This window comes from Heterocephalus glaber, unplaced genomic scaffold (genome assembly GCF_053883595.1).
Source record: "Heterocephalus glaber isolate CG9 unplaced genomic scaffold, H.glaber_assembly_v1.0 deba00001569, whole genome shotgun sequence".
In the NCBI taxonomy this organism is placed as follows: domain Eukaryota; kingdom Metazoa; phylum Chordata; class Mammalia; order Rodentia; family Bathyergidae; genus Heterocephalus; species Heterocephalus glaber.
Window position 1 is genome coordinate 11,235,744 of NW_028258354.1, and position 15,955 is coordinate 11,251,698.

The window sequence follows — 15,955 nt, forward strand, 5'->3', positions numbered from 1 at the left end:
TGGCTTCATTTTTCTCTCCTTAAAAAAATGCCATTTTCATTTGTTCTTTGAGCTCAGAACATGTCAAAGATCTTCTCTGCATGATAGGTGGTTTTATGGAGCACAGGGAGAATGAAATCTCGAGTATCTTCCTGGCAGCAGTCCATTATGATCAGGAGGAGCTGGGTTACTCTCCAGTTTTGGCTGTGTCTGAACATGAAACAGGAAAGGAACAACTGAGGCAATGAGTCATCTTATTTGAGCCCAAAGCAGTGTAAACCTTAAATATGAAGAAAAAAATTAAAGCAAATTCTTTTTGTAAGTATTATATAGGTAATTCCTATTTTCTCCACGGCAGTTTAGTACATCTTAAAGGAAGGTTATGGAATGGTGAGATGGAAGAAAAACCAGGTGGTATAAGCCTTGCTTGTTTCTGCTGAGCTCTGTTACTTAAATCCTCAATAGAAACCTCACTAGCAGGAATTTTAGCAAGTTATCAACTACATGATTAGAGGTTTTTATTAACTATTCTTAATATAAAAATGGAATCATGGCATCTGAGTTTGAAAAGTAAATTAAAAATTTATACCAAAACTCAAAATATAGACAATGCAATATTATAAATTCTAATGCTGGCCCAAGCTGTCAACACATTACATACAAGTGAATCTGATGGATTACTGTTAATTTTTTGTACCATTACGTGTAAAGAGATTGACATTGCTAAACTGCTAAATTCCCTTGATCAGTGAGACAGGAACCCTTTTATGGAATATTCAGTTTATAAAAAGAATAGTGAGAATGCATCTCGGAGCTGTTTTCTAAAGATCTAACTTATGCAGCTCAACACCAAGTAGGCTTCGATTAATTTTTTTGTATGGTCCCCCGAACCAAATTAGTTTGGGTCTGTACCATTTCAAATAGAGTACTGTACCATCACTATCATTGTGTACATTCATAAATCAAAGCACAATTAGAAAAGAAAAATGAGTGAATCACTGACAGAAAGAGGACAGCACTGACTAGGAAATGGAAGTGACACATAATGGTTATAGTTCAGGGACTTTATCCAGCAGATGGGCATTATCACGACTCCTAAAGTTCTGCTTGATAGATGGATGGATCCTCAAATGTAATCTGATGTCATAGTTCATATGCCCCTCTTGCTGTTTGCCGAGGTTACCAAGGAGAAGTTGCAGAGGGTGCTGTCAATAAGGTCATTCCCCAGGGATCTTAGTGACCCACCTTCCATTGCACGCTTTCTCACAAAATGGGCTAGAGATTGCTGCTTTCTTTCTGTATTTAAGGAGGAGTGATCAAGAAATACAATTTGCACTTCATTTACATACTACTTTGAGATCATTTCACAGTGTAGGGCATTTAAGCAGAGTCCTACCTAATACTCTTAATTCATACTTATTAAAGCCTACCAAATATAACAATTCGTTCTGTTGACCTCAAAATATACCTGTAAAAGCACATTTTATTGAGTTTTATCAATGAAGTAACTGACTCAGAAAATTTAAATAACTTGCAAATATACTCAAGCTACAGTGTAGTAAAACTGAATCTTGATCTCAGGTCTATCAGTCTCCAAGGCCCATGATTTTCTGAACCTCACAGTCAAACAAATAAGAAAGATTATGGAAAGCTGAGTAGTTTTTCAGTCTATCTTACACTTAGCTTTAGGATTAAAAACATTGGTAACGTTTTTCTAAAAAGATGTAGTGCTTAATATTCAAATTATATTTAATTTGAGCCACGTAACATGTGTGTTCAGGTCAGTAATTAAATTTTTTTTTTTTTTGTACCGAAGATCGAACTCGGGTCCTTGATCATGGGGGTCAGGCGGTGGAACCCAGCCCAAGTAATGTAAATTTGTGTGTAAGTAAAGTATGGCTCTTAGCTTCAAGAATTTATAGTCTAGGGGTAGATCTGCCTCCACATACAACTTCTGTTCATTTTGAACTCTGTATGTCAGGTGTTATGTGTGAGGTGCATTATAAATATGATTTTGCTTTATTAGTTAATCCTTAAATTCTAATAAAGTAGTGGTTTTACAAATCTTTTTATCAAAATGTAAATCATAAACAACAATCTATGAGGCCTTTATTCCAACTAGATAAAATAAAAAAGACTTTACAAAGGAGATGAATGGCACTTCAGCTGAGCCCTGAGAATAAATGGGATTTTAATAGCACAGCTGTGAGAGGGATTCCTGGAGCGGGGCTTCCACGCCATGTGAAGTAGGAGCAGATAAATGAAGGCAGGGAAGTATAGAGTGTCCTCAAGTAAGAGCAGCATGCGTGTGTCGGATAGTATAACTTAGGGCCAGAGAATGGGTAAAGGAGTGAATATGGACACTGAACCTAAACAGTAAGTAGTAACAAGTTATGAAGGCCATGTACAGCATGCACAAGATTAACATGGGGAATGGAAAACTACTGAAGATTTCTAAGCTAGAGAATGACCAGTCAAATCTGATTGGATTTAGAGAAACTATAGGCTCAGACAGAAACCTAATTCCATACCCTAATGACTAATCCAGCATAGTTATTTGCTATGCCAATTTTCTTCTTTAGAAACTAGTTTTCAAAATATTTATTTATAGACTCGGTGGTACATGCCTGTAGTCTCAGCTACTCAGGGGGCTGAAGCAGGAAGATCACTTGAGTCCAGGAGTTCCAGGCAATATAGGAAGACCCCCACCTTTGGCTCATACAGTTTTACAAGGTTGAAAAATAAAAGAACAGTAATATTTTGTGCTACAAAAGTTTTGTGAGATTCCATTCAACATTGACTAATGAGGTTGTATCGGGCACAGCTGCATCCACTTGGTCACGTGTTGCCTGTGGTCACTCTTACATTATAGGAGCAGAATCAAGAGTCTGCCACGGAGATCATCTTGCCAACAAAATAGTTTCTGTCTGATCCTTGGCAGAAAACATGTGACGACCTCTACCTTAGTGTGTCTCCTTGGCCCTCTTAATCTATTTTTATGGGTTTCTTCCTTCTGGGGTGTGAATGGAAAATGAATATAAGTTCGTTAATAGAAGCAAGGTACCTTTAGCTTTCTGGTATTATTTTGTATGTTCCATATCTAGATTCTCTGAGCTAAAAAATAATGAGGTAGAATGTGTTTTATCCATCATCACATCCCTTCCCTCTGGGGATTCTGAAAGTGTGGTTTTCCTTTTAGGTTAGAGAGCGACGTTTCTTTTTAAAAACACACTCCATTTTTAGTTCACACTCAGGTAGTCGGCTCCACAGAACAGTGTCAGATGAACAGTTTGATTTCTCCCCATACCTCATTCAATGAGTTTTCATCTGGGGGGTTCAGGAATGCTGGGGTAACCTTTGACTATGAACCGTTGAGCTTACTTTCCTATGTGCTATGCTAATGCCACAGTAACCTATCAGCTGCCTTATGTGTGTGGCAAAGCTGCAACACAGCATCCGAGCTTTCTTGGCCTTACAGGACTATATGGACAGCAAAAGGAGGCAGGATAACCTGTCCTCTGTAGACTGAAGGGGAGTGATGGGATGCAAAGTGAAGATATTCACCCCTCTTCACATCCTGCATCCACACCTGAGCCAAATGTAGTCTGGCTTCTACTCCATTCACCCAGCATAGAATCCCCACGGCAAGTGCTCTAACTAAGGTCAACAGTAGCCTCTTAACTGACAAATGGAAGTAATACTTCTCAGGCCTCAGCTGACATTTCTTCTGAAATGCCAGACACATTGAACACGCCTCCCTACTTCACACTTTCACTCCTCAGACCCAGAACAAACATTTGACCTAGTGTTTCTTCTCTTGTCAGAGATCAGAGAACTCAGTGAGTCTGGTAGGCTTTTCTCTCTCTGCCCATCCTCTGCATGTGCTCATCTCCAGGGTTATATCCAAGGCCACTCTGAGTTAACTGAGTTAAGTCTGTGACCTCTATGTTTCAGTTACTGTCTGCATTTCAATGGCTATATTCTCAGTTTAAGACTACTATCATTTACTTGATCATCCAATTCTCTTCTTCCTCCAGTTTCAGTACTTACAAAGTCCTCTCATTTATTGCTCTTAAATATGTTTTGAGTTTTCTTTTCCTCCATTCTCAGTGTTTCTTTCTTTGCACAGGACTTATCACTCCTCACTTGGACTATTTGCACTTCTACTAGTTTCTTTGCTGTCTCTAGTCTTTGTCCAGCCCACTCCCAATATCACTGCAAGTGTTATCTTCAAAACAGAAACCTCATCACTCCCCTGCCAAAAACTTTCAATGGCTGCATTCATCAAGGGATAAAGTCCAAACTTCTTAGGTTGATTATAGCATTAGGTCCAGTTTCTGATCTTGCCTCCTACCATCCACTAGTTACAGTCTTTACTTCCTTAATATAGAAAGATCAGTTTTTCTGCAATTTAGATTGGTTCTTTCATATTTCTGCTGTGGTTTGCATATTCTTTCCCTTTTTCTCTACTTGATCAAAACTCAATACCTCTCCCAAGGCCTAATTCACATATGGTATTCTCCTTCTCAAAATTAGTTATCACCTCTTTTTGACTCCATAGCAGTTTGCACACACTTGGACAGAGCATTTTTTATAGTGTATAGTAATTGTTTATTTACATATTTTTCATACATAAGATGATGTCTCATCTGTCTTTTTATTTTCAGTGCATAGTGTCTCTTTTTTTTTTCGGTACTGGGGATTGAACTTGGGTCCTTGTGCTTGCGCAGCAGGAGGTGAAACCACTCAGCTAAATACCTGGCTATAGTGTCTCTCTCATAAAAAGCATTAGAGGAATGAATGTGTCCAAGCTATGTGTCTGCACTTATACCAGGAGCTCTCTAGATTCTGTTGCCAGGCATGTTAGACATGAATGCTGTTGCGAGAACCTTATAGGGCAACTATTGGCAGAGAAAGTTTGTTTTCTTCTCTCATTTTTGTTTGTTTTATTTTGTTTTGAGTCAAGATTAAGAATAGATGGCTACAGTTATCCATGAAGTCAGGTGTGCCTTTGGTGTTGTAGTTGTAGGACAGTATTTATTTTAACAGACTAGAATTAAGAGGACAGACTTTCAGTTTCACTGTTAGTGAATCACATGTATTAGAGACAATATTTAAAAACTAAAAGAACTTCATAAAAAGTTAGTGCCTTGTTAGACATAAAATATGTACATGTGTATAATACGAACATATATATGTACATGAACATATATTTAAATGCCACCATTATCACATTACTCTTATATTTCATTATATTCATCCTCAAAATTTTTTATTCAAGTCCAAAGGACTAGGTTCTATTTTCAAGTTTTTTTGTTTGTTTTCTTTTGGTACTGGGGATCGAACTCAGGTCCATGCACTTGCACAGCAGGCAGCTAAACCACTGAGCTAAATCCTCGGCCTCTGTTTTCAAGTTTTGCTTCTGGTATTTACCCATGCCTGTACAATAATGACATGATAGAATTATATATTAAATGATTAACATACAGGACATTCAGAGGAATTAATATATGGTTTATGACCTTATGGAATTAACAAAAATCACACTCATAAAAAGGTAATTTTGAGATATGCTAATAATGGCAAACAATATGTGAGACTTCACTTTGTATTTTACCATACAGCATTTTATATACACTATATGTTTAATGGATATTTGCTGACTGAATGAAGTGACAATAAAATAGAGGCAAATTTGTAGTAATTTTCAATTTTCCTTTCTTCACTTTGGACTTAATTGGAGTTGAGTCTTGGGCTATATGTACTGATACCGGCTAGTTGTGAATATGTGTAAGAGTTTATCCTTTATACTCAAAGATCTCATTTATTATCTATGAAGATAAGCATTTGTATATTTAAAACAAAAATTAGAACAAATGATATAAATAGCCTACATATATAAAATGTAAATAGTCAGTATATAAAATATATATAATTTAAAGCTATGTGAAGTCTGCTGTTTAGCTGAAGGCTTTGCCAGTCTTGCTCAGAAACTTTAAGTGAAAATGTATATCCAAGTCTAATGGGGTGAGGCAGAACTCAGGAAATGTTAATCATCCTCATTGGGAGCAAGTTGCTCTCATACAACAGAGCCTAGGTTGCAAGTAGGATGGAAACCATCTGAAGATGTAGTTCCTTCTAGAAGATGTTTTAGTCTTTTTCAGAAGGAGGAATAGGGTGCCAACAGGTGCCTTGTTGGCTTTGTTAGAGCAGCTCACAAGTGATTTATGTATATTTGTTCTTTGCATATGAACCGGCCTGCCCAGATTTACCCCAGGAACCTCCTATGGACTGCCAAAATATCTTTTCCTTATATAAAAGGGTAGATGTTCATGATTCTAACCCATCTATTTTTCTGTATCTCTGTATGAAGTTTAGTATTTTCACAAGAATGCTTAGAAATATTAGACGAGTTCAAATGGTTGGCCCCAGCGTCCTTCTCTCCTTTTCCTTTTCCAGTTTGGAGCTCCATCTTAGCAAAATAGAGTCATATTTTGAAACAAACACAACTCTTTCTACAAGCTTTTCCACTGCAAGAAAACTGGAATCTCACAAATTTGCATGTACTCAATTTTATGTTCTCATCTCCCTTTATCCAACCCCAGTAATACTTTTAGAATTACCATGTAGCTTGACACTATAGCCTAATGGGTTTTGTTTTGTTTAAATCATAAATGTGTAAAAGTAATAAGAAATGTATATATTGAAAAGCATTTAATAGTTCATACAAGAGGTAATTCTTCCAATATAATCCCAAATTGAATTTTTACTCATTCTAATCCTAGAAGATACACTCAAAGTGGCTCAGTCCATTCTTGATTTGATGGTTTTATTGGCAGTAATAACAGATGTATATTTTTTAATTGAACACTTGTATTCTTGGATAAGTAAGTCATATTATTCTAAAGTGATCTATTTACAAGCACTAGAACTTGGAATTTATAGTAACCCTTAGTTTATTTCAAAGTTGATCCAAAGAATCATTTATGTAGATTTTTGTGTATTTAGATTTTTTTAAGACTTAACATCAATCATTGGTCTACTTTCTGTGAGTCTAAACTACCAATTTAGTGAATGCCCTTTTTATTTTTATTTGCTGTTTTCATTATTTTTATTATCATTATAGAGAATAAGCAAGGTTAGTCAGTGGAGGATGAGCTCATCTCTGCTATTCCAGCTATTTTTAGAATCTTTGATTATTTTTAAAAAATGGTTGAAGGGAAGAAATAGAACCACATTCATCTAAGGCTGACCTTGGTCTTCATTATCATGGAAATTGATGAGTTTTTTCTTTTATGTTTTCTTTAGTTTTCAATAAAACTGTTTCTTTAGAAGTTTTTTATTTTTCTCTCAAACTTGTTATGCAGGAATGTAGTAGCCCAAAGTCAGTCTATCATATGAATAAATGTTTATAGATGATGTATTTAGCTTCTCTTGAAAGTCTGCATCATGGTTTTCACAGAATGGATTCCAAGTTGCTATGAAATCAGTCAATCATTTGTATTTATATATTTTCAGGAGTTTCTGCATTAGAAATTTACACTGTGCACTCATCTCCAAATCATGGTATAAAGAGTATATAAAATCATTTAGATATATTAAAACCTTGATAGAAAATTACTTACTTGATAATTTTATTTTTGCCAGTAAGTTACTTTGCATAAAACAAGGTTAAGTGCTTCCATTCCCCTCTTAATTTTGGTGTATACACAACTACATACTCAGTTTTTCAGAAAACGAAATCCTATAATCCCAGAAAGGGTTTCTAAATTGCTAGTTTTTAATTTCTCTATCACTATCAAGTAGGTAAAAGTTATGACCTGATTTTTAAAACTGTAAAATCATTTCACCATCGAAACCCAAACTTTCTAAATCAAATTTTCACCTATAAACAAGTACTTTGCCATTTATAAACCTTTGAAATTGACGTTTCAAGTTTTTCTAAATTGAAATATAGAACTTTCTAGGCAGCCTTCAAGATAGCTGTGTAGATACATGTCCCTAAGGCATTAAATCAAATAGTGCTCCTCCCTGTATGTTAGTATTTGGGACAGAAGGAAAAGCACTTGTCCTAACTATGGAGCAGGCCAGCTGGTTGATGAACAGGTGACAGGTGACTGGCAGTGAGGGTGCTTGACAAGCACAGTGGGCCGAGGGACTATGAATGTTTGAGGGTTTGCACTCTGGCTCTGGGTTGCTAGTTCATTCTTTTGTAGTCTTGGTTGTGAAGTGATTTATGGAAGCTGTGTGGGCCATACATCACCTTCCTGGTTGGCTTTGTTGACACCTTGTCACATTCTTGTGGGCTTGTGGAATTCATTGTTCTTGTTTGAACTGATAAGAACAAGAAAAAGGAAAGAAAGACATAAAAAAGAAAGACTGAAAAAAAGAGTTTTCTTACTGAAACCTTGGGAAAAGCCAAGGTGGTGGGATGTTGACTTGGGGGAGCAAGATTGCAATTTTCCAAGCAATGCTGCCTTTCCATCTGCCTGTGTCTTCAGCTGCAGGAAGCTTGGCTATCTGGCTGCAATTGTATTTGCCCTCTGGAAGTAGTTTTCCCTGTTTCTTTTTGCTGGAGTGGTGCTGAGGAGAGGGGCTTTGGGGGAAATAAAGAGGGGCATTCAACATAGAATGGCTTAGAGAAGATTCCAAATGAAGGTCAAATGATCACCAGGAGAAAGTAAAACACATGGTGACTTTTGATGTGAGCTGACCTATTCGAAGTTCACTCTGCTGTACAGCGTGCTTTTTGGGCATGGTGCCATGCCGACCTCTCCCCTTTAATGTGTAGTGCCCCATGCTTCACTTAGGATTTTGGCAGCCTGTACACAGAGGCTGGCATTTGAGCCCAGCGCTTTGAAGACAGAAAAAAGTTTCAGCATGGGAACTCATCAAACCACTGGCCAAAAGTTTGTGATGTATACATACGGTATTATTTCCCACTTCAAATGACTAAACTGCTTATTTCTTTAGAAGTCTTCTCTGATATCTTTGCCTCAAAAAAAGTATTATATTCTTTTTCATCCAAAAAAAGTAACTCGTTAAATCATGTATACCACATCACGGGGTTGTAAATGCTCATACTTCCTTTTGTGAAAATATATGTTTTCTTTAAGTGCAGCCCAGCACAAACATTTCATTAACTAATATTTTTTGTCATCATGCAATTGTTGATTGGAAGAAGAAGCTATCTGCACATCAGCCAAGGGCGAGGTGTTCAGCAAACATTCACACTTTTGCATTATTCTGTTAACAAGTTAATGTGTAATCCCATAAATCATTTTACCTGGAAGCACTGTTCACACATCCACACGTGAACCTCATTTTGAACTGGAGCCACCAAAGACTGTTTTCAAACTTCTTAGAAAACGTTCTCTCCAACAGTGTTACACAGTTTGTCAGTATAAACTTCTACTTGATTTACCAAGCTTTTACTAAAGAACTGTCAAGGTAGGTGGCCACATTCAAGAGCTGAGGGGCCAGGGATTTAACTCAGTGGTTCTTCCGCCTGCCTTTCAAGCCCAAGGTCCGGAGTTTGATCCTAGGTACCAAAAAAAAAAAAAATTCAAGAGGTGATATTTATAATGCTAAATGAAAGTTACTGAGCAAAGGTGCAATAGTAAAGCTAATAAATGTATAACAGTCTAGCAACTGCAGGATTAAAATAAGCTAGTTTTGGAAAGCACACGCTCTTTTGTGTACTGTCAAGTGATGTTTTGAATAACACTTAAAGATCTAAACATATACAGTATTGCTAATAATATTGGTGGTATCAAACCTTAAACACATGTCCATTAAAAAAAAAACTACAAGCCCAACTCCCTCAATTTCTTTGCAACTCTGAGGAGGCTGTCAGTTCTGCCTTTGCCTTTTTTCCCAGCTTGGAATTTATTCTGGTCTCCAGAATTAGGTTTACTAACAGTGTTTCACTGCTCTCTACTGGAGAAGCCCGAAGCCAGGCCAGGCATCTGAGGCTAATCACTTGCAAAGAATGTAGGTGTGATGGCTCGGTTGATTAAACTCCTAGCCTCCAGAATTATACTCGCCACAAGACCTATTTATGCATGTTGTACATCTCAGGTCTCAAGCCATGGAGAGGATAAAAATATGCTTCTCAAAGAGAAGGATGAGTAAGATAAAAATGTAACACCACACAAACTCCAATTTCTTAACTCAAATGTTGTCTTCTACAAAGATATCCTATATATTGGTGCACAAAGACTATGCAGTTTCTCAAGTTACTTTTATCCCATGTTTGACACAGCATATCTATAACAATAATCCCCTGCCCCCTAAAAGAAAGAAAATAAAGTTCTTCTGACCATACTATATCAAATTTGAAACAAACTATCTATAGTCTTTTTCTTATATATCTTTAGTATTTATGTGCCTGAATGGAGAAAAAGGATAGTTTTTACCAAGTAAGCAGAAAGTGTATTAGGATGGTATTTTAAAACCTTTAGACAATAATAAATGTTAATTTACATCTTCATTTGCATGAACACAAACTGTACCATGATTTAGATACTAAAAGCATATTTATAAAAACAAAAGCAAATGATTTTGATGAATAGTTTTAGATATTTATGTTGAATATGAATATATATTTATGTACTACATATACACACACACACACACACACACAGACACACACATACATTGGTGGGAACAGGAAGTAAAGATATAGGTATGAAACATCTCCAAAGTATTTTATGTTCTTTTCAATCTGGCATCTTTTAACTTAAAAACAACTTGATGAATAGAAATCTTAAAAAGCCAGCCTTACAACAGCATTAAAGTGCTATTCATACTACAGCATTCCAAGTGAATTATTGCTGTGCTGTCAAAGAAAACAAAAACATTTGGGAAGGACTGTTTATTTTACAGTGGTTGACCAAAAGTATGCAAGTGGTTATAAAAAATGTAGACAACTAACGATGGGAGGTGCCACTTGTACATTCTGAAATCCATTCACAAACCTTTGACACTTAACTTTTGATAAATGGAGGTAACACTAGGGACAAAAGCATTTTCCAAGGGAAAATCCATGCATTTTCAAAGCATTTCAGTTCAAGGAAAATTAATAAATCCTCTGTCAACCATCCTGTATCTCTGACATCTGTCTCCTTACTCACAGAGCCTAGTGGCATGATTTTTTTTTCCAAGAAGAGCAAAGAAAAATTTGCATAAATATTTCTCTCAAAAGTTATGGCAATAAGGTATTTCTGTGCTATGAAATTCATGTTGCCCTTGGTATTTAAAGACTAAAATAAAAACTGCCATTTACAATATTAAGAATTTTATATTAAGTATTTCATCTTATAGCTAGATGAAAAATTAAAGATCCCTAATAGGGGGATCTTCATAGTAAAGATAATAAAATGTACACTTAGAGAATATAACTTGTTCAAAGTTACACACATAGGTACAGTAGTGTGGCAGGATGAGAGTAGAAAATAGGAAGCTGAGGTTTGTGTTGTGGCATGTTTTGCCCGTGATCAGACAATTTACAGTCGGGTGTCTTCTAGTGAATGCTTATGTAATGTTTAAGAATTTTTCGGTGGTGAAGAGAATCTTTGAGTCTTGGGGTTGAATTTTCTTTTGCTTTAAAAAAAACTACTAAATTAGGATCCATTGAACCTTTTGGCAGATCACTAGATTTTTTTTTTGAATAATCATAATTGACTTTTTATGATAGGGTGAAAAACAGGAAAAAGTTGATGTTTCAGACATGATCTTATCACATAAAACCACTGAATAAACATTGATCAGAAGTACTCATTTAAAGAAATTCTTCGAATTTCTTTTCTGTCAGTGCTAATACAGCTTGTTTTCTAGTTGGAATGTACATTGTAGGGAAAAAAGTCAGAGGCATCTTGGTGGTAGAGAAAATTGACAAGACAACTGACCACCATTGCCAGGTAGAAGATGCATGGGTATCTGGCTGTCCTAAAGCTCGGTCTCCGGAGTGTATATAGGGAAAGAGGGAGCAGAAGGAGAACTGCTTGCATCTGCACCCCTACCTCAGCAGCTCCTCCTTGTCCTGAGGGTCTCCAGAATCTGAGTTTTGTGTCCCGTTGGCCCAAGAGACAGTTGTCCTTTTCCACAGCTCAGTTGTTTTTGTCTACTGAATGAAACAGCATCAGCTGTTTTTCAGATGTGTATCTGCTTTCCCTCCTTGACATCCTGGGCTTAATCACGTGCTTGTTGGCCAGGATGTGAAAGTAAGACTTGGCTAAAAAACACTTAAAGGATTATGAAGCAATCTTGCTTAATAGTAGCGAAACAAAACAAAACACTCCTCCAGCAAATCCTCATGTGTGCTACTACGTAGTGGAAAGATCCAGTTATGACTGGAACTGTCCTGACCAGAGTATTGTAGACCCAGAAAGAGAGAGGGAGGGGGAGGAAACGGAGAAACTGGCAAAGGAGAGTTTGAGTCACCCGCTCTGTCCGCGGCTGGGCTGGGCTTGCCGAAAACAGCCCCGGGCAACTTCGCTCCAGGCGGTTGCTAATGAGCAGCAGCCAGCTGGCTCTGGAAGCCTGCTAATCCCAGGGCCGGCCTTCCACGCATGCGCCGGGATGATTGACACCTTCGCTCCTGGGCGCTGCACCCTTTTCCAGGGCTCAGAGGCGGCCCAGCTGTGCCCTCTTCCGAGTAGGCTCTGCCACGTAGTGCAGTTCAGATAGTGAGATTTCTACGTGGCATTTGCAGTCCAGTGTCTCTCCTGCCTCTGGGCAGTGTGCTGTTGGCCGAGATCACGGAGCCCAACCTCTGAGTGGTCTCTTCACTGGCGTGGTCTGCCCTGCCCGGAGGGAAGTGAGCCCGGAAACCGCTGGGGACTGCGAGCCAACAGTAACCTTCTTCAACGAGAACTGGGCAGAGGGCAGGGCCTGCTGCCGGCCTTTCTGCTGCTCCTCTGAGAATCACGCGCTGCTATTTCTGTGGCTTCTGCCAGTTGGCCCCTGCCCACGTTTTCTGTTCATACTGAAGCAGCCAAGAACAGAGGGAAAGAGGAAGCCTGGGCTGCGCTCCGGTCTGCACCGCTGCCAGCACTGTGTCTGTAGTAGGTCCAGCCGCAAAAACAAAATAGGGCAGAGCCCCAGGGAGGGCCAGCCAGAGCAGCTGAGCATGGAAACAAAGCAGCCCGCCCAGGGCAGCACCAGCAAGCCCTAGGACCTCAGGCTGGAAGCGAACTTGGACCTCGAAAAGCTGGGAAACTGAGGCCTGGGGGAAGATGTGGGCATATCCGGGCAGTAGCCCACCCTGCAGTATAATCGGTGCCTCCTAAGGGCGCAGCCAACCATATTGTTGTTTGGGTTTTGTAGCTTTGCTACAAACAGCGTAGTAACCCTGAACAAGTTACCTAATCCATCTTGCCTCAGTTATTACATCTGTAAAATGAGGATGGGAACAAAACCTGTAAGGGTGGTTGAGAAAATCAATTGGGGAAGTGTAGGCAAAGCACGGGACACAACACTCAGTCACTCAGACCCCAGGAGATGTTGGCTAGTCTTACTTAACCTAGAATTTGAGATGCAAGTGAAGCAGAAAAGATTAAGAAATTGTGCAAACCAAAAAAAAAAAAAAAAGCGCTGATCTGTTAGGGAAATTTTTTTTTTGAAACAGGGCTGCTTTTTCATTAGGAGCACACTTGAAAATCAGACTGATTACATGATTTTGTTCAATTTTGACGTCAAAATGTTCAGTCATATGAGAGATTCTCCCAGTCTCTTTCCAAGAGGAACCCAACTTGGATTAGAAGAAAGCAGGTATGTGAGCCATGGATTCATTCTGCTCAGATTTCCTGGGTCCATGCTTATCCCTCTGTGAATGTGTATCTGAACTTTCCCATAGGAAGTTCAATTTCAAAGCTATATTCTAATGCAAAACCCTCTCTTAAAGGATGACAGGGCTGTTTTAGAGGTGGTGAATAATGCTACTTTGGGAGAGAACACTTATGATCCATGATTTTGTCCTCTTAGGTCCAGGGAAATGGAAGGGTAAAGAACTCAGTTTAAAACAAATTACTCCAAAAATGCTTTCCATCCTGTTCTGAGATTAACTGGCTGTGAATCACTTAATAAAAATAATGAGAACAACAATGACCATTTGTTCAACCCATACTGGTTGTCAGATCTTGTGTAAAGGACTCTATGTGTGTTATATCTCACTTCCTTTCCACAGCAACCCCAGGACATCTCCCCGCCCCTTTGTGATGAGTGAAGTGAGGCTTAAGGAAGTTAAGGAACTTACCCAAGGTCATTCAGCTTAGTAAATGCTCCCTTGCTCTCAGCCACCATTGTATATCCTACCTGCTCCTGAATCCTAACCTGAATTTAGGTTAATCTCTATCCATTGTGGTTTTCTCACCTAGAAATTAAGGGCTGAACATTGTCAAGACTACATATTTCAAAATTCCAAATGTTCCCAGAAAAGCAGTTTGTAATGAACTATCTTGCTTTTCAAGTAAATCCTGTTCTCTTAAAATCAATGAATTAGTTGTCCTTAACATATCCATGTATCCCTTAAGGGAAACAATTCAAGAAGAGATTGAAAACTGGGAAAAATTATTTCACATGATATTTTAGTATGTGTACATTTCCTGTGACCATTTGTAAAAATTAACATCTTTACCAAATTAACATGGTCAATTGATAATGACTGATCTGTTTGTGCTGTCTACATTTATAAGACATGCACAAAAAAACTGGTATCTTTAAGGTAAGCAATCTAAAGGGCTCAATATTATTTTACTAAACGAAATTTCTCAGTCATAATTTTTCATGTCCTGATGGAATTATGCTTCTAAATTTTCAGTACTTACTAGTATCCTTGAAATGGTGTGACCAGATTCTTCTACATTAATATATGCTAGTAACCACTACTTATGTGGCCGTGGACAAGTTTCTTTATCTCTCTGGGCTTTGTTGCCTCTGATACAGAATGGAAATGATAATGGTATCTTCATAGTCTCATAATGAGTTGCCAGGATCGTTAAATGAATTAATTATGTAAAGTGATTTAAATTTCACCTGCACATGGTAAGTGCTTTGCAGATGTTAACTATTGGTATTAATCACTAGTGATTCCCAAACTGGAATTTTTTGTTAAAAATGTATCTAATAGTATTTTAATCCTAAGAGACCTTCCAACTGATTCTACTTTTAATTACTATTCAGTAGTATAATTTGCTTCCTTCCTTCTTTCTGCTGTATATACATTATATTTGCATAAAACATTTTCTCTGTTAAGAAATTTTCATATTCTTATACTTCATTGTCTTTATTGCATATATCAAGTTGTTTTTTACTATTTATTCCTTAGAATTTTAGCTGGAGAAATTTTTCATTTTGAACTGTGACATATGGGTCAACTTATATTCATTGAATTTATTAACTGAATTAGAAATTATTTGAAGTAGGATTTTCCTCAAATTTCTTCTCTTCCTTACTTCCTCCCTCTTTTTTTGGAGCCCAAGTCTCAGAGGAACATGTTTTCAGCCAGCTCTGGTCATGATAAATAGTGGGATTTTAAATGACATCACGAGATACATATTTCTCAGATACAGAAGTTTGTTATGTTCTTTTGGCTAGAAGAAACGTCTTCCTGGGAAATTCAGCCACAGAATGCTGGGTTGGAGTTTTATTAATATCCTTGTAGATTGAAAACAAAATGTTTTCCTTCTCAGTTTTTGTTCTTTTCCATTTGGCAAACCTAGTGATTTGCCACATGAGCTGATGTGTGTCTCATACACTTATTTTCTTGTGTACTCATAGCCCTGGTGACATCATCTGGAATGTGTATGATCCCTGGGAATAAATAACATGCTGGAAAGTAGCTTGCTTTGCAACAAGAGGATCACGTATGCGCCTTACACCATACTCAAAATATCTCAAACTAATTTCTTTTTTAAAAATAGTTTTGTTTTGTTTTTTGTGTTTTTTTTGGTACCAGGGATCGAACTTGGGTCCT

The 15,955-nt window shown here is 37.7% G+C and overlaps 1 protein-coding gene and 1 long non-coding RNA gene across 2 annotated transcripts in view; one reads left to right on the plus strand and one right to left on the minus strand.

Moving 5' to 3' along the window:
- The window catches only part of Hmga2 (high mobility group AT-hook 2), a 130,600-nt gene that overhangs the window by 38,720 nt on the left and 75,925 nt on the right, over positions 1-15,955 (plus strand). The gene's annotated exons all lie outside the window — the stretch shown is intronic.
- On the minus strand, positions 5,878-13,023 carry LOC110345128 (uncharacterized). Its single transcript, XR_002388258.2, has 3 exons — positions 12,003-13,023; positions 9,266-9,520; positions 5,878-8,313 (listed from the first exon to the last, which is right to left on the minus strand). It is a non-coding gene; the product is annotated as an uncharacterized LOC110345128 (long non-coding RNA).